The sequence below is a fragment of the Phyllostomus hastatus genome, unplaced genomic scaffold (assembly GCF_019186645.2).
Source record: "Phyllostomus hastatus isolate PE091 unplaced genomic scaffold, TTU_PhHast_1.1 phas_contig_196, whole genome shotgun sequence".
NCBI classification, from domain to species: Eukaryota; Metazoa; Chordata; class Mammalia; order Chiroptera; family Phyllostomidae; genus Phyllostomus; species Phyllostomus hastatus.
The window spans coordinates 25277556-25297619 of NW_025333709.1; the positions used below are offsets into that span (position 1 = coordinate 25277556).

Consider the following 20064-nt stretch of genomic DNA (forward strand, 5'->3'; position numbering starts at 1 on the left):
AGACGCCAAATTGCTTTTCCTGAATCTATGTTGAATTAAATAACAACATTTGATTATAGTATTTAAAGCAAATCAAGGAGTATGTAGATGAATCAGTGGATAAACACATTTAATAGTAGTATGGACCTTGCTCATATTGCAAATGGATTATTATCCAATGAAACCACGGTTCTTTCATGTAGTAAAGCTTTCCAGATTTCAGGAAGCCAAGGGCAGCTGTACTTTTTGAAAGCTCATACATGATCCAAAAGCACCATTTCCTAGGAGAAATGAAGATCTGTTAATGTACAGAAAGTAATGTGCTTAAAGTATTTGTAAGCAATGGCTGAACTCTCTTCTGGAAGCATTGGAAATACACCTGGTGGAGGAAAGCTCTCCTACAAGGTCAAACTGAATGTTTTTTATTAACCAAGGGAGCAGTTTGGATGAAAGGACTCATGGAGCAGGTGCTGCTGGGCCACTAATTCCAGCGTGCAAAGGATGTGAGGAGATTTGTCTGGCCTCAAGGGTTGAGAACTATTAATATAAGCAATTCAGCAATTTCCTTCTACATTGCTTCCTTTGTCTTGAAGGCTGTGCCTACAGAAAACTCATTGACTCAAGGAAATGCTGGCTGACTAGACCCACTAAAGCTGTGATTAATAGAAAAGGCTGCATCTGCCACAGACAACCCTGTAATCAGAGACGAGGCAGATATGTCTATTTGGACAGCAATCATCAGTGGGACTGAAGGGAGTTGGAGTGTGTGCAGGAGATGGCGTAGAGACTAAGAGCTCTTTCAGTTCATGTGAGTGTGAATCCGTATTGATGCATTTGACTGGTATCTGTCCAGTTCATACTTTTGGTGCCTGCTTCCTTGCCCAACACAATGGTGTCTTCGCCTGGCGACCTCTACCCCTCGTTTGAGCAGTCAACATATCCCAGCAACTCTTCCCTCCTCAAATAACCCTGGGATCAGAGGAGCTACCACAGCCGCAAACCCTTTCCAAGTACAACAACATGAGGTTCCGTCTGCCCCAAGGAGGGGCGTCCCTAGAAACCTCAGTGCCCTCAAGCTGGCCACTAGAGCAGTGGGATTTTCAGTCTTGCTCAACACTGGCGATTTGAGTATCTCTTAGGATAATCTTTCCTTCCCTGGTGGTTAGGGATAGCATCCCCATAAAAGAGATCTTCTTGTGGACTATATTTGCCTAAATATGCCTATCCACAGTCTCCAATGTGATGACCAGACCACCAGACTGAGGTTAGAGTGCTGGGTGATTTACTGGAGATGTTGCCAACTTCTGGCTCAGAGAGTCCTGCTCAGTGACCACTACGTGCTTCTGTGTGTACAAACTGAGAGACTCTTTACCATTTTCCATTCTATTAACTTATAAGAAGCCAATGTGGACCTCAGGCCTCTGACTGACCATCAGGTGATTGCCTGTGAAGGGTGGACTCATCCCATCTTGTGCTCCCCAAGGCAGTGTAGGAAGAAAATGACAGCAGCCTCCTGACATGAGAGCCCCTTGAAGGCACCCACAAAGCAAGGAGGTTGGAGGCACCTTTGGAATTTTTATCCTTAGTATTTTGGCAATAAAAATTGTGATTGAAGTCCTCTCAGTATTTTTAAGAAAAACAGAAGTGGACTGTTAGAATTAGTTCCTTCATTGAGATATTCAAGGACACTGTAAAAATATGCGAAGATTTCCTTATTTGTTTTTGTTTGCTGACCTGTGTCTTTCCACCATACTTTCTCAAATGGAATTTATTTAGCTTAAAATGGCGATGAATTTTGCAGCAGTGACCTGAGGTCGGTGTTTCTGTGTGTTCTGGAGGTGGGTGGCTGCCGACCTTCGGAGCTGGCGTTATCACCCATTGGTCTTGGTGGCACCTTCCTCTTCCAGGACACATTCCCGGAACGGTCTGGTGAGACAAATGCGGTCTTTGGAGGACTTTGGCTCTTTGTGGCCGAGATAAATATATATCAACTAAGAGTGGGTTTTATTCTCCTCAATGAATGAATTCTTAGAGAATTGCAATTGCGGAGAGAATTAGAAGTTCAAAAATAATAGAATGAAGTGTCCCTAAAGCATTATGGTTTGAAGCCTCAGTCCATTGAGTAATTGTTCTAATATAGGTGTTTCTGTTCCAAGGGTTTGAGGGTTGCTGCCAGGCCGTTGTCCAAGCTGAAGATGAGGGGAACAGTTCAAAATTCCGGTTTGGTTGGAACATAGTAGGCGTAAAAGTCGCCATTCTGTCTGTCATTACTTGGTTTTTTGTTTGTTTTTTTTTATCTTCACCCGAGGACTTTTTTTTTTCCATTGCTTTTAGAGAGAGTAAAGGAGGGGGAGAGCGAGAAACCTCAATTGGTCGCCTCCTGTATGTGCCCCAACCAGAGATTGCAAATGCCAGAACTGGGGATAGGATCTGCAACCCAGGCATGTGCTCTGACCAGGAATCGAACCCGCAGTCCTTGGTTATGGGACGATGCACCTACCAACTGAGCCATACTTGCCAGAGCTCTTGTTACTTGTTCGAAGCACAGATGGGATCTGTGAGATGTGGGCAGGACAGGGTGGGTGGTGCAGCAGTGGTCTAGAGGGTTTGGCCTAGTGTTCCTATTCCTGTTGCACTTTCGAAACCTCTGAGTCTACTAATGCCCCTAACAATGCATGTTAACGCAGATGAAAGACCAGAGCCTTCATCAGTAGGGAAGGGAAGTTCACCCTGAGAGATTCCCAAATACATGTAATTCCTGGAATCGTAAGCTTTAGAAGTCAGTATTCAGAGAACAGCATGGGACTAGCTGGGATGAAGTGAGTTTTGAATGCTGATTGCTTTATTTTCATACCAGCTCGTGAGTTAATGTGCCGCACATCCTCCCGCGTTCCTGGAATGGGGACCAAATGGAGAGATGTGCTGAGTAAGTGCCGGACGACAACACGAGCCCTGAGGCAATTAGCTGGAATTTAAAGGACTCAACCATGCGTTTACGATTAAACCAGTAAAAGCCTGTATATAAATCCGATGGGTAACACTTTATATAAAGACAAGTGATAAAACCCCTAATGCTTTCCTTGATCTTTCAAAGTTTCTTTAGAAAATGGAAAGTGACTTCAGAAATGGAATTAGTCTGAGAGGAAAAGGAAGGATGACTTAAGGGTGTGCATGTGTGTGCGTGTTTCCGAATTAAAGATTCTGCTGTGGAGCAGTGTAATGAAAACATCAGAGACACATTTGAAGGTTGAGTTAATTCACCGCATCTCCAGGGAAGCGAGGGTCGGGGAAGAGGGTTCCTGGGGCCGTTGTAAGTTGGGGTTCAGCACCAATTGCTGCTTCTTTAACAGGATCACCATTTGTGTCTCCGTCTGGAAATCAGTAAGAGGGTTTTTAGACAGCAAATACTGTTTTTATTATTATTTCAGTGATGTCAATCCAAACTGGATGAGTATGATTCATGGAATCTTCAAGGAAAACCAAATATTCTTTTTTTAATAAAGTAATGGAGTTGGGATTTGCACATCTGTTCTTAAAAATCTGTTTTTTATAATATGGAACATATGTTAATAGCTACATCTTTTATTAAACTGAGGGAAAGTTCTTGTCAAGTGGATTAACTGTAGATCCTGGGGATGTGGGAAAACGGAGAAGAGCATATCGAGACACACACCCACCTGTGTGTCTCGCCTCTTACCCGTAGAGCAGTGGTTTTCAGACTGCTGGCTGTGACCCTTTTGTGGATCATAAAAGGAAGTAGTTTGTCACTACCTTCTATTCCAAATGAAATGGAATAGAAGGTATCAGCGAGCACAGAATACAGTGAAAGGTAAGTACTGTTCCGTGAATGTTGTATCAGTGCCCTGTGCGTGTGTACACACGGGTGTTGGCAGTCAGGACACAGATGCATTTTTCCTGTATTTTAGAGCTCCGGTTTGGGAGGCTGCTTTAGGTTTGGCTGGGCCAGAAAATCACACCTGTGATTGGAGAGGTCAGGCTGACGGGTCCAGGCTGCCAATGTCTGATTCAGAGGCCTTGAAGACTCAACCACAGCTTCTGAGTCTGTTATTCTGAAGCGACATCATACCTGCAAGCACAGCTGCCTGTGCTGGTCGGTTCCCCCCAGATGAAGGACTTCTTCCCTTTGTCCTTGTGTTCCTTGCTGTTCACACTCTCTCCTTGGCCTGCACTGACCCAGGAACTACTAGATGCAATGTTTGAAATGTATAAAGCAGAAAAATTCATTAATTTTGAAATATCTTTTTGGTAACCTTTTTATAATTGATAAATGATTCATATACCATACCATACAATTCATCCTTTAAAGGAGGAAAATCATGGTTTTTGAAGTATATTCATAGAGTTGTGCAAACACCACCACCATCCATTGTCAAACATTTTGTTGCCCCAAAGGAAATCCCATACCCTTTAGCTGGGGTCCCCCAGCCTTTGTTTCTTGGGTTGATGGTGCTGCCTCTGCAGAAACCTTGAGGGAAATGATTAATTTCCACATCTAGGCTGACACAGTGGTCTCCAAACGTTTTCAATCACTTAACCTATTCAGTAAAAAAAAGTTTTTGAGTATATACTCCCACTTTATGTACACTGAAACACATTTATAAATTATATATGTCACTATTATATTATCAAATACACACAAATCAGTTAGGCATAAGGTAGAGAAGCTGATATTTTCCCACACCCCCTGTGGGTCATGTGACATGCCCCACCCCGTTTTGAAGTGAAGCCCTCAGTCTAGCGTGCTCAGCGCGGTCTGTCTAGGTTCAGATGACCTCTTAGTCTCCGTTTCTACCTCCCAGCACCCTCCTCCTACTTCTCACACACTCAGGCAGCTTTCCTGGATGCTGAGCTTCTTCTCACAATGCCAAAGCAGTGTCTTAGCTGGTCCCTGTGCCTTGAGTGCTCTCCCCCCTTCACCTTTCTGGAGGACTCTTTCTAATTCACAGAGAATCTGCCCAGTGTATTTCCTCTAATGTCTTCCTTAATCCTAAGCAGTTAGGTGTCCCCACCTCTGCCTTCCCATAACAGCCTGTACCTATTTACTACTAAATAAATTTATTTGCCCGTGTCCCATGCTAGGGTTAGAATTGGAGATTGCTTAACTTTTTTTTGTTTACTATTTGAACAGTGTGGCGAAGAACATCTTTTGTACATGAATATACGCACTTTTCCACTTGTCTTGGGATAGATTCCTAGTCCGTTGATGCCATTTTTTTGGTCATAGTTTAAAAAAAAAACTAGAAAAATATATTGGGATTCGGTTGTGGAGGACTTGAATATTGGATTAGAAAAATTCCAAGCATCAGAGGTTGCCTGTCGGGATGTCAGTGGTACCAGTTTTCTAGGGCTGCCGTAACAGAGTCCTCCAGACTGAGGGGCGTTAACAACAGGAATTTATTGTCTCACAGTCCTGGAGACAAGAGGCCCAGAATCAGGGTGTTGTCCTGTTTGGTTCCATGTGAGGGATCTGAGGCCCTCAACTCTTTCTCTTCTAGGCCTTTCTCTGTGGCTGTGTTCATGGCATTTTTCTGCATGTGTGTCTGTGCACGAACTTCCCCCTTCCGTGAGGACACTGGTCGTACTGGATTAGGATCCCCTCCTACTCCGGTTTGACCTCATCTTAACTAATTATATCTGCAGTGGGCTTAATTCTGAAAAAGGTCACATTCCAAGGTTCTGGGGGTTAGAACTTCAACATATGAATTTTGGAGGTAACAATTTAACTCATAACATTGATTGATACAAAATTGAATTTGTATTTTGTTCAGGGAAATTTGATATATTTATAATGTTGATTTTTTCTAATGAGAAATAAGATGTATTTTTCTTTTTATTTAAGACCTATTTATATCTCTTTCATCAAATTTTATGGATTTATTATATTTAGGGCACTCAGAAAATTACACTATTTGGAAAATAACATCAGAGTAGGAATATTGAGTAGACTGTGTTAGGGAAATTAGGAAGTTACAAGAATGGAGCGGGGTACTTGACATATAGTTGGACTTCTTCAATGTCTGTAGAACCCTGACTGGTGTGGTTCAGTGGATTGAGTGCAGCCTGCAAACCAAAGGGTCACAGGTTTGATTCCCAGTCAGGGCACATGCCTGGGTGGTGGGCCAGGTTCCCAGTAGGGGGCATGAAAGAGGCAACCGCACATTGATGTTTCTTTCCCTCTCTTTCTCCCTCCCTTGTCCTTTCTATAAAAATAAATACAATCTGAAAAAAATAAAATGTCTGCGGAGTAAATCTGTTTAACAACTAGAGTCAGAAAATTTAAGTTTGCAAAGTAAAAGTTGTAACAGATATTGCTGTATAATTTGGGGGTACTGACATCGGAATTAGTCTAAAATTGTCCTTTTTCAGGATGGACTGGGTTTGAAACATGGTAATTCAGTTGGTGTGTATAATTTATCACAGAGGAAGTATAGAAACTGAAATACTATTATGAGAAAAGAGTTTGCATAAGATAAACTCATTACTATGACGATCTCCTTTTCCTCTTATTATAGTCTTCAGAAATATAGATGATTGAAAATTATTTACATTACATGAAAAAATAGGAAGCACCCTCAAAGGAGTAATTAATTACTTTAAAACACTTATTTTTATGATGAAAAGCACACTCCCAGAGTCCACCTCCTCCTATACCCTGTTGCATTTCTAACTCCTGGGCAATTTTCCTTCTTATGGGTCCTCCCTTCCCAGGCGAGTGCTGGCTCAGGAGTATTTGAGGATGGGCCCAGTGTGTCAATACTCAACATTGTATCTCAAATCCTGGAGATGAAAGCAGAAATACTTTAAGTTTTGAAAGCATGGGAAGCCTTTGCAATTCACGATCTGCAGTTCCTCATTTCAAAGAGTTGCTTGATGTTCCTGTCTTATTACAGGGCTCAGTTCAAACTTCTACCTTCAGAGTGGTGCTCCGTATTCGGTTACTGCACCCACCTTTTGGGAAGTCTCTGCTGGCGTGAGGCCTGTTTCTGAAGGGAGGCTGAACTTGTCACTTCGATTCCTCATTAGCCGGAGGATAAGCAGGATAAGCTTTCCGCATGAAGTCCTTTCTTCTCAGGATCAAACAGCCCAGCCCCTGTTTGGTGCTTCCTGTGGGCTCAGGCTCCAGTCCTCAGAAGCTCACCGCCTGCCCCTTGAGAACTGAAGAAAAGGCAAAAGCATGCTTCTGCTACTATGGCAACCACTGCCTGCCACATCTTACCTCCTTTTGAAGTTGTTTTCCTAGTTGCCAGGGTGAATTTGTATAGTTGTCCAACAGCTGAGTTACATGCGTATAACTGTCCTCATCCTCATCTGAGGGCTAGACCTCGCATCCTTCAGAACCCCTTGTTATAGCTGTTCGGTGCCTGGATCTCTCCCCTGCAGATAATCTATCTGGACCATTTCCCCTGCCAAAGGCTACTAGATTGTCTCTAGATCTGCAAGCCCCTGTGTGTGAGGTGGCGCATCAGCTTCTTATGCACTCTCAGTTTGAAAATTATCTCCTGGCAGACTTGGGGATGACAAATTGGCTGTAAATCTAAAATAAGGTGGTCTCTTTGAAAGTGCAGACTCAACAACACATAGTAGCTCACTTTGGGCCGTTGTGAAAGTGAAAATTCTTTACTTGTCCTAACAACGGTTGACCCACAAACAGCTCTTAGGGGCTGCCTTAGTTTCTACCACCTGTACGGTGACGATGTCCAGAAGACGGTGGGAAAACACAGAATTGCATGCAGGCAATGAAGGGGAGCACACAAATGGCTCCTAATGACACGATTAGGGATTGGAGGGCACTTCTTTTGGGTGATTATTGAAGCAAGGATTCTGAAGTCTTTGCGGTCACGTGATTCCTGAATCCCTTTTTTTACCTTTTGTTTCAAGTAGACTTCTCGCTCCACTATAAATACCTTCAGGGTCTGGAAGGTCCCTTTTTTTAGGGGATCCCACTTTATCTTTGGCAGTCTTCTACTTACACATTTCTTTCTTATTGAGACTGCCTCTCTGAGGTCTGTCGTTATGTCAGCTTGAATTTCCTGGGCAGTATGCAAACATTTGCGTTGTTGTTGTGTGGCTGGAGGAGACGGTAGCAAGGAATGATGTGTGCACGCGAGGCACAGGGGCACGAAGCTGAGTAACGCTCGGGTGAAATGTTGACTTTGTCGACTTACTCAACAGACCCTTGAGGACTGGATAACTTGCAGGGCATCCTGCTGGATACCGAGGACTTAGCAATTGGTATTGCTGGCCTCAAGAGCTTCTAGTCTGTTTGGGGAAGGAAGTATACATAATACACGATGGGGCAAAGGTTGGTTTACAGTTGTTCATATGAAAAGTAAAACACTAAATAATAAAAAATAATATAGGAAATAACTGTTTCATGTACTCACAACTTAAACCTACTTTTGTCCCACCCTGTGTATATCTGAAGCCTACTCTATACCTCTTCCTAAGTCCATCTTCTATCCATATTTAGAAGCAACCACTAGCCTGCATTTTTTTTTATCATTCCCATGCATGCTTTTACATTTTTATATATGCTTTTACCACATATGTATATATCTATAAACTATGTATAATATGCATGTTTTTGAATTTTATGGAAGTAGTAACACACTAATCAGTAACTTACTTTCCTTGCCTTTGAGTTTTATCCATGTAATTCTAATGTATAATTTTTGCTACTGTGTTTTATTTTATGCCATTATTTATGCAAGCCATCTGTTAATAAATCCTTAGCGCATTTCAGTTTTTTGCTGTAGTGAACCTTGATGGATTGAACAGTGTTGCACGTGGCCCCGTGCAAGCATTTCTCTAGGTCCATTTATGTACTCGTTGAGTCATATGATCTGTTTTCCTCAGCCTTTCCAAATTTTGATCAGTTAGTTGCCCTTCAAAGCCATATGCCAACTTTCTTTTTTTTTAAGATTTTATTTATTTATTTTTAAAGAAGGAAGGGAGGGAGAAAGAGAGAGAGAGAGAAACATCAATGTGCGGTTGCTGGGGGCCATGGCCTGCAACCCAGGCATGTGCCCTGACTGGGAATTGAACCTGCGATGCTTTGATTTGCAACCTGAGCTCAATCCACTGAGCTATGCCAGCCAGGGCCATATGCCAACTTTCTTTCCCACCAATGTTATGTTGGGGTTTCAATTCTTTACATGCTCACTAACACTGGGTTATGTTGTCTTTTTTGGTAGTTGCCTTTATGATATTCTCATAATGCCCTGAAATGTTTTCTTCTTATCACACTCGTTTAATGTCTTTGCCAAGTTACAGACTCAAGGAGGCTGTGCCTCCTTATTCACCATTTCACTCTCAGGAGTTACTTACATCCAACTCTTTCCTCCTCCTGTACCACAAGGCCAATTTAAGATGCCCTGTCTTTCACAAAGCCTTCCTTGATCCCTCAGAATCAGATGGCTCTTCCTTCTTCAGGGAATAATAATAAGTGAGAAAGCACATTATTTGTGCCTATCATACTTCTGTGTGTACCCCTTTCATGTTTACTATTGCCTGCTGTGTCTCACACCTAAACATGACCTTTTCTGTTGTCCCCAACACATTAGTTGTTTTTTTCCTAAATTTTATTTATTGATTTTACAGAGACAGAGAGGAAGGGAGAGAGAGAAACATTGATTTATTGTTCCACATATTTATGCATTCATTAGTTGATTCTTGTATGTGCTCTGACCAGGGATCGAACCTGCAACTTTGCTGTATCAGGACGATGCTTCAACCAACTGAGCTACCCAGCCAGGGTGGCAATAGACTAGCTGCTTCTTGAGGATAGAGAAGGTCTTGCTCATCTTTGCAGCACCCACAGTACCTCTGCCTTACGTATTTTTGGTGCTTGGTAAATATTCGTGCAGATACTTTAGTGTGCGGTGTGTGCTGGGCAATCATCACACCCTTTTCACTTAGTGATGTTCAGTGGGGTCGCTGATAAAAGATATGCACTTATCGTAGGCTGTTGGTCCACGTCCAGAAGGTGCCCTAGAAGGACTGTAGAAACAAGAGGGCTTTTCACCCCACACCTGGCCCAGGACTGGGGTTACCCGCCTCTTCATATTTGTCAGTAGGACAGGGAGAAATGGTATCTCTCTAATTTACTTTGAACATTATTAGTTAAGTTGGAAGTGTCACAAATAGTAGCACTTGTATGTTTCCTTTTGTAAGATTTCTATTTGTGTCCTCTGCCCTTTTTTCTTTTGGGGTATTGTTTTATTGCTCATATGACCCCTTTCTCCATGAACAGTATTAATACTCTTTCATGCTGCCAATTTATTTGTCATATATGGTTTGTTTCTTAGACTGAATTTCCTGCCCAAGCGCCTCCACTGATATTGTTTCTCTGGAAGGCTGTTTCTTCCTTTTTCCACCCTTCTCTACCTCTTCCACTCTTCTCTCCTTGCCTCACCCCCTCTAACACTCTTAACCCGGCCAACTCCTACTCATCCTTCATAGCGAAGTTCACATACCGCTGCCTTGGAGGTGCCTGTCCTATGCTGCCCCCGCCTCATGTAAACCAACCCTCCCCCAATTACCCTCTTCTATAATTGCCTCCATGCTCCCTTCATGGCCCTCGGCATCGTTTTCAGTCACATGCACGTTTCATGTCTTTCTCCACCACCACCACCACCATGCAGACCTTGGCTTCCAGGGCTGGGTTAGAATCTGTATGGTAAATAAGGGAGTGAGTAAATTAAACAGCCAAGCGCTTCTCTCTGATCACCATTTTATTAAATCAAACCAAAATTTAATTTGTATTTCATCAGTTGGTTTAAAGACTTTCATTCTAAAAAAATTTGTATTTGCTAAATGGAAATTAATAAAAATGGAGCTATTTCAAATGGGTGGATGACTGAGACAGAGAGAGAATGTGTATCTGTGAGCAAAACAGCCGCACATTTGGGAGTAGGTGTGGCCAGCTGGTCGCCTTGTGCCAAGGATGCCACACCCCTCCTGGTTTGTTTGCCCACGTAGGCTCTGGGGAAGTCTGCAGCACCCAAACAGCCCTCGGAGCATACGTCACAAGGTGGTGTCTTTAGTGGCTGTGCACATTTTACAACTCTTTCTAAAAGATAAGGCAGAGACGTCAGCTATTCGAGGCACGTCAACATTCACAGCAGGCTATTTTCTAGAGAGCACTTGTGAATCTGATCTGATTATTAGGCTATTTTCTCACATGGCAGGTGCATATTAGGGGCAATTTCATGCTCGTGGTGTGAAAACGAGAGATGGAAATCCTGACCCTCTCTGATTCTGCATCAAATGTCTTCATAGTACAGAAATGGATTCCCTAGGGTTTTATAGCTGGTGTGTAAACGTGCATGGGTGTGTACGTATGCGTGTGCATGCATGCGCACATGTATGGGCAAATTTAATGCAAACCTGCTACTTTGACTGGTTAGGTGGAGTTATTGAGATGAATACTATGGATACAGCCCTGACACGTACTGTATTACTCTGGGGGGGTTTCGCTGTTGTAAATATTTATGTGTAGTTTCCTTTCTAGAATAAATTTTCCCAGATTAGCAGGAAAACACAATAGCTGACTATTCTGCATGAAGAAGAAAGGGGAGGCTGCTATCAATTATCGTGTTTAACAGTGTGGCTTTAGATAAAAGGATGACTTGGTATGTAATGTATCAGACAATATTGTGAGACAATTCTGGTTGACCACATCTGGGCGTGTTCCCCTTGACCTTATAAAAAGAGGAGTGAGCCAGGAGTGACGAGTTTGGAAGCAGCCCTTGGGGCAGAGCGGTGGGGCTGGAGTGCACAGAGTGGGGGGTGACTCTGCCTGGATTGGTCCTGACGACCGAGCGTAGTATTTGTGAGGAGACACGGCTTCCGTCCAGCTGTGTGCAAGGTCACAGCACGTGATCCCCAGTTGTTTCTTCAAGTCAGCTTCTAAGAATGTGGCTTAAACTCTCAGCTATTCCCAGGCAGTTGGCATCATCTAGTTAGTTTTTTCTTTAAGATTTATTTTATATAATGCCCAAAATGAATTAAAAAAAAACCAGCCATACTGTAAATGTACTGAGGACTTTTGCATTTGGTTGCTGTGACTCAGCATGCAGATACATTTAATGGTCTGAGTTTGGTGAATTACGGCTGTGGTTAGTTTATGATACCAACAGTTTTGTCAATCGTTTTGGCTATGTTTACCTGTTACTCAGAAGGAACTCCTCGGCTTCGGACAAGGCATCCAATGGTAGCACCGTCTGACTTGGCCCTAAAACACAGAAATGCCTTGTTCCCTTAGATTTACTCGTATCAGACTTATCCAGTTAGTGAGTTCCTATTTTAATATTTCTTTATTTCTCACTTTATGTAGCTACTAGATCAAAAACATCAGCCTTTTTTTGCTTTCATGGGTTCTTACAATATTGGTGAAACAGCTAAATCAATATCTTTTATTATGATAATAGTGATTTTTGTCCATGAGAACATTTGGTGTATGGGAATTTATAAAACTTAGGACTCGGTAGGAGCAAGACCATTATCGATCCTGTTTCAAAACATGGCTTTTCTACCCACTCATCCACTGATGGGCACCTGGGCTGTGTCCAGATCTTGGTTATTGTAAATAACACTGCAATGACCATAAAGGTGCATATATTTTTTCAAATTAGTGTTTTGGGTTTCTTCAAGTGTATACCCAGAAGTGGGATCAGTGGGTCATAAGGCAGCTCTGTCTCTTAATTTTTGAGGCCACTCCATACTGCTTTCCACAGTGGCTGCACCACTATGAGAAAATGAATGATCCACTTGGATTCTCTGCTGTTGTAGTTTTTAGAAGTGTGTACTATTTTTAAGTGTACTTTCTTATTTCTCTTGTTATGTTTATTTGATCTTTTTGTGCGTGTGATGTTTTCTTGGCCAAAAGAGCAACAGCAAATTCTCAGGTACAGCAAGTGATATGCCTTGTCTTAAGCTGTTAATTAGACAAATATTTTTAGCTAATTTTAGGTTTATTATCAGATTGCGGTAGCTGTAAAACTGTGATATGTGTCTTAGACCATCTTCTTCAGCCAAGGCTGCAGTTCCGAGGGAGGTGCCCAAGGCAGAGGCAGGTGGAAGGTATTGCCTTCACCAGCGACCTGTGCTGCATGGCGAACCCTCTGCTCTGGTTACTATGCCTGCGTAACAAATCACCCCAAAGCTCAGTGGCTGAAAACAATGACTGGATTTTTTTCCCTCACAAACCTGCAATTTGGACAGAACTTGCAGAGATAGCTTGTGAGAGAGCTTGTTCCTGCTCCATTCAGCGCTGGCTGTCTCAGCTCAGAGGCTGGGGGCTGGAACTGTCTAAAGCTCACTTGCACATCTCATGGTTGATGCTGGAGGTCAGCTGAGACCTTAGCTGGGACTGTCACCATAGGAAGACATGTGGCCTCTCCATGTGGCTAGGGCTTCCTCACGATATGTGACTGGGTTTCAAGGGCAAGGACAATGTTCTGTGACTATGTGAGAAGAGGAGGCCAACCAGCACTCTGTCACCGATGCTAAGACCATCAGAGCTAGAGCACACAAAGGGAAAGGACCACTTGGAAACTGGGCATAGCAAACCTAAAAACCCCAAATCCATGCCTTGGTTAGATATAAAGAAATTGCATATGTGTTCTCTCCAATAGCATCATGCAACAACTCTGTTGGGTTTATTGGACACATAGCTCTCAATTTAGACAAGTTTTCTGAATATATTTTAACTTCTCAATTGTCAATTAAGTTTATCTTTGCTTCCTGGTCTTATTGATATCATTCTGCTTATAACCACTTTGATTATCTTTTTTTGTAAGTGTGGACTATTTGTTTGCTGGAGGCCAGAATGAGACCCAGTGGGGGATTACGGATCTGAGATGTTCAGCTCTGTGACTTAGGGATTATGTGCATTTTAATCGGGTCCATCATACCACTGGTTTGAGAGGCAATGTTATACTAATGACAACTGACATTTATTGGGCACTTAGTATGTTGCAGGCACTGGATGCTGCATCTGTGAAGAGTTACATCAGTGAACGCAACAAATACTTGCAGATCATCTGAGTGATTTCTTAAAGTCACTTAGATGCTAGTGGGGGAGTTTAAAAAACCTTTAAAACACCATCTTTTCCCTCAAGGACTTTACAATTTAGCAAAGATATTAAAACAAGAAGACAACTAAGGTATAAACCAAACAATGGATAAATGCATGAGAAATTATGCATGAGAAATTATGCAACCTCAGAGACAGGCCAGAGGACTATGTTTTGGAAACAGTAGGCAATTAATAACTATTTGTTAGGCTGAAGTTAAATCTAATTTTGAGCTGGTCTTGAGAAGCCTCTGAGTGATCGAATAGAGGTGGGAAAACACGAATCACATGTGTGAGGGAAAGCCACGACTGGAAAGGTGAGTTAAAGCCAGATTGCTGAGAGCCTTTTCAGACAATCAGGCTGAGGAAGTTGAACTGATCCTCAGACAATGGGCAGTCATTAACAGTTTCTGAATAGTGGACTAGGGTGGAAGGGGTGTGCATGAACTTGCATGAACTTTGAGGCATGCTGAGTCACCTGGCTGCTGTTTAACCAGCATAAGTTGCTCTCTAAGCTTCATTATTCTCAGTTATAAAGTGGGGATAAAAATTCTGGCCTCATAAGGTTTTATAAGGAACAAAGAGGTATGATATGTAAAATGTCCCATGTAATTCTTAGCATGTGCAAGCTCTGTACAAAGGATGCTTCTGTAGTTTTATAGTGCATACTGTTTTGATGGTGACGATGATGGTAATGGTGGCCTCATGGCAGCAATTTTCAGGGTGAGTTAGAGTTTCCGAGGAAATGCCAGTTAGGATGGGGTATTAGTTAGTTTTCAGGAAGGGAAACAAAAGCTGTGTTAGGTATTTCAGTGGAGAGGATTTAATAGAGGGAATTGGTTACAGGGATGCTGTAAGGACTGAGAAGCCAAATGGGACACCCCAGAGAGGAACCATGGAAGGCAGCTACCACTCCTCTTAGAGCTGAAGGGACATGGGGAGAAGATAGTGCCACCTGAGCCCAGAGACGAAGGCCACTCTGGAGGACTGTCACTGTGGAGGGTGGGGCTGGCCTGTGCAAGCTGGAGCTAGGGAGGGGAGGTGGTCACTCTTGGAGATGCCACCCGAGGCAAAGCGCCCTGGCTGTTCCGCTCCTCCTGCCCTGGTCTTCACCGCAGCCTCTCGCTGATTGAACTTACCGGGAAGGCAGTTGTCCGGAGAGCCTGGGAACCGGAAGTCTCCTGCGAGATAAAGCTGATAGGGGGTGTGGGCAGTAGGGGGTGGATCTGAGAGCAAACAAATGACTGGTACAATTGCCATTACATGTGGCTTTCTCTCTGCTGTCCATTATGGTAGCCACTGGCCATATGTACAATAGCTCTTTAAGTTAAAATTTAAAATCAGTTTCTGAGTTACGCTGGCTATACTTCAACTGCTCAGTGGTCACATGAACATTTCCGTCATTGCAGAAAGGTTTGTGGGACAGTGCTGGTCTATAAGCTGTCACGGAGGGTGTGTTAGGGTGATGCAAATGGGAAGGTAGATTCAGATTTGAGAGGCAGTGAGGGAGACGAACAGACCTTATAAAATTATGGGAGGGGGAGGGTGTGGAATAAAGAGATGACAGTACTGAAGTTTGTTTCTACAGCAAATACATTGGTAGTCGTTTTAGGAACAACAGGGAAACCAGGAGAAGAACCTGCTTTGGGAAAGGAGATACTAAGTTTGTTCCGGGCCATGGCAGGTTTGAGGATCCGGCAAAGCCATATGTGTGAAGCGACCTAGGCAGTTGTGTCTTTGGATGTGGTTACAAATTGGGCTGGAAATACAAATTTGAGATTTGCTCCCATAGAAGTGATAGTTGAACTTTTGGGAAGAGAGCCACCACTAAGGATTTGGCACTCTGTTTAAGGGTAGAGGTGCAGACAGTGTAGACCACGTGGGCCATGCCTTGGTGGATCTGAAGATAGTGATCCCACCTGAAATTGTCAATCATCCTACGCAGCCCTGATGCATAGGATGGTTGTCAAACCTAAAGAGAAGTGACGTTAGGAAAGTGGGGTGATTGGAGATCTTGATGGAAATGAAAAGTTGATACATTAGGTAGACATGAGACAATGTCAACAGTGAAATGATAGTGAGGAGCAGATGCTGCCATTAGGAAGGCTTCTGAGTTTGGGATCATTCAGGAGATGCCACAGGGGAGGTTGCAGAGGAGGCTTGAGGTGAGGCAGACGTGGAGTGGAGGGAAAGAGATGTGAAGAACTGGGTCTCTATAGAAGTTGAAACTGCTATGGGTTTGTCCATGAGATAAATGTTTTTGAGCACTCATTGTGTGTCCAGCACTGCGGAGACACTGGGCACAGCATGTTCAAGATACAGCCCCACCACGTCAAGGGATGTGTAGCCTAAACTAAACCAAGAATCTCCTGGGCAAGTGGAGATCTTGTTTAAAATGTGGGTGCTGTTCCCATCCCTGGAGAGCCTGAGAGATGTGGCGGCTGGGGGACAGAGGGAGTGGGAGGTGAGCTGAGATAGCAGAATAGAGCAGAGGCAATGCTGGTGCTGAGGAGGGATTATCACCAAACCGTGCCCAAGCCACAAAGGCGGTCAAGAAGGAGGTAGGAAAGAGACGGGAGGCAAGCTCTTGACCCGTGTGAAGGCAGGAGCGATGCCCAAGAGGCAGGTTTTTGTTTCTGGGGGAGTTTACAGAACCAGCCAGCCCTAAAATCCCATGCATCATTTTCCTCTCCATGCCTTTGAGCTAATATTTAATGAAGTTAAATATTTTAGTCTACATGGTGGATGTAGGGTGACTTGACCATGGCCTTCAAAAACTGAGATGTTTATCAGCACTGTAGACAGATCATGACGTTGTAGCTGTGACCAGTGAGCTTGGCGCTCCTCCTAAAGCGGCTGCTGGTTTTGACGACCTGTGCACCCAGCGTGGTCGGATGCCTCCCACCATACACTGCCACTTAACTCAGTCCTGGGGACGAGCGACTTGCTTTGGTCACAAGTGCCTCTGCCCCCAGCCCTCTCTTAGTTCACTTGTGTGCTGCTGTAAGTGGCTGAGAAAGTGTGTCCTTTTGGCTTTTCCTTTTGCAGATAAGATGTTTATTTCAGTTTGTGACTGATGTTTAGAACCAAAGTGACATGCGTGGTGGCAAGGAAACGCCTGCCCAGATGAACTTCCTGCTGTCCTCAGCTCCCCCTGGACCTGTGTGTGGCAGGCCTTGCACATATCGGCCCTTTGGATATTGCTTGTTCTTTTCGTTGTTGTTGTTTGTTTTTCAAACAAAGAAAGTCATTTCCTGAATGGCTCTTTTGTTCCTAATTCACTATTTGTTAATGACCAAGATGTAATAATCTGGTTTGATTTTAGTTTTGTGGAAATAGTAATAGCAAACATTTATACAGTGGTTACCATATGCCAGGCCTTCTTCTAAACCCTAGTACCTCCTAAGCACTGCAAATGTGTTGACTCTTCACAAAAAAACAGGAGGTAGACGCCATTGTTATCTCCGACTTACAAATGGAGAAACTGAGGCAAAGAAGGTTTATGCACAACAGCTAGGAAGTGGATGAACAGGTTTCAAGCCCCAGGAGCACTCTCCGCAGGTCTCTCGCCCTCGAGGCCTAGCGGCGCTGCCTGCCGTTTGCTTGGTTTCTTCTCTTTACTTAAAATGACCAGAGAGAGTTTGCCTCATTTGATGTATACTTCTATTGTGAGATGCACAGGTTTTTTTGTCTCTTGCTTAAAAAAGACGAAGATGAAAAGCATAAGAGAAAATTACAGATGGTTTTTGAGAAGCTGAGGGTCTGTGGTCCCTTTCATTGTATTGGTACCTGGTCTGTGCCTCACATCACAAGAGCAAGCAAGTACAGTGGGAGCTCGCAGACGCACTCCTTTGGGCTGTGACAGACTCAGCACAGAAACAACAGAAAGGGGAAGCAGACTCTACCGGGGCTGCTTTCGGGGCCAGTGCCTGATTGCTGGTCGGTTCTTGAAAGCCTGGCAGTGTCTTAAGGGCTGGGAGGCCCTGAACACAACCTAGTTTTTTTCCAGGACTTACAGTCTAGAAAGCCATCAGCCAAACATTAGCCCAAGTGGCATTTCCCCTCCCATGCTGTCCCTCCGCTTCGTGTGGAAATGATTACCTTAGTTTAAAAACATAAAGGAGAAAAGTCCTCAGACCTAAGGAAGATCCTAATAAAATGAACATGTGCAGACCATGGGTCTTCAGCAGGCCCTGGGCCGTGATTGATTGTTCTGCAGGGCTGTCTAAATCAGTAGCATGTTTTTGGACAGCTTGCAGAAGACCAACCTATTTAGCATTTTGGCCAGCATGCCAAGGGGGCTGCTGCTACGGGTCTGTGCAGTTCTCTTCATATGATAAATAATTGCAAAGGGAACCGTCAACTTGAGCATCTGGATGGAAAGACTGACTTGAAAGCATGCTGAACTTTGGGTGTATGCAGCCCCAACATCTGGTGTGGGGACTCCGTGGGTTTGGGAAGGGGGCAGTATGTTTGGCATCTGTGTAGTAGTTCCTAGAATGTTCTTTTCAAGTCGTTTGTGCTGGTCCCAGTTGACTTGTATCTGTAGGAGCTAAAAAGGCAACGGCAAAAAGGATTAATTAGGTTCCATCTCTGTGGGACAAAAATCCTCGTTGGTGACTTAAGAGTTTGAGATGGGAGTTTTCATTGCTCATGTAACTTCGCAGGGGCTTGACCTCCTCTGTGAGTGGATTATAATCCAGGACAGGGTGCAAGCAGAAGAATAATTCTAACATCACAAAGGTAAAAAGCTAGAAGAAGAGAGAAGAAGATTCCTACAGGAATCGTGAGAGCATTTGGCATAGTAAAAACAGAAGTAATTCAAACATAAACTAAAAAAAAAAAGCTTTGAATCACATGGAAAAACATAAGTAAGTCATCAGTTTGTGCTGGATGCATCTTGAAATTTTGAACTTTTGTACATAACACAAACTAAAAAGAATACAAGTTTTATACCAGTGACCCAAAACCACAAAGTAATTTACTTTTATTAACATTAGAGTAAATACCAGTGTTTGCTGGCTTGCGGCTTGGATATGAAAAAAGAGGAAAAGTGTGTTTGGCTTTTTTTCCCCCCAAAACTAATACAGCTGGCAAAGGCCACATTTTACCTCACTTGTAATTGCCCGGAAATTTAAAATAGACCTTTTATACTTTTTCAGAGTTTATATTGAAATTCCATCTTTACATGAAGTCAGTGAACATGGGTTTAATAGCACATGCTGGTTTCTCCTATGTAGTTTGTGTTATGTGAAAGGCCAGAGCAGTTTTGAGCACCAGCGTGGCCTAACTCAGTTCCCTTGGGACGAGGCTGCTTGGAGTGCATCCAGGATCTCGAACCTCCTGAGTGTCGGACTAAACACCGAACCAAGTGAATGCTGTCTTCTGTGCGGCTGTAATTGTTTACCCCCTGGAAGGTCTCAAAAAAGAATGTGTACATACAGAGTGTGAGTTGAGGAAAATTCATACTATTTTTTTTTGTTTTACTTTGAAGTTCCTTCCCCAGATCCCAAAGGCCCTCTGAAGAGCTGGGGCAGGTTAACCCAAGTGTCCACTGTTTAAGATGGAGACACAGCTGACTTCCTCGAGGTTACTTTTTCTTGTTAGGATAAACTCACATTTATGTTACCAACCATAGTCTAGAGTAAAGGCTGTATTACAGGTATACCCACTTCTCAGAAGTTCGCATTAGCCCTTTTTCATGAAAGACCTACATTAGTGCCTATTTTCACTCACTGAAAGAAATCCAAAGAGGATGTTTGCTTTTCCAACAAGGGGGTGGTGCAGAAAGGGAGGCAACAAGTGAAAATAGCAGTCAGCGTGTTTTGCAGTGAGCTGGGATAGAGGGGCAGCACCCTGGGCAATGAGAGCGCCCCACCCGGCTTCTTTGCAGGGAGCTACACTCAGCGTCGGGCTGCCAGAGCTGTGAACTGTGTCTGTGAGCATCTGGCTCTGTCTCAGCTCATTCTGTACGTCCCTCAGCAAGA

The 20064-nt window shown here is 43.5% G+C and overlaps 1 protein-coding gene across 9 annotated transcripts in view; it reads left to right on the forward strand.

The window, feature by feature from the left end:
• Positions 1 to 20064, forward strand: part of LIMCH1 (LIM and calponin homology domains 1) — a 315721-nt gene that overhangs the window by 72377 nt on the left and 223280 nt on the right. The window lies entirely within an intron of this gene.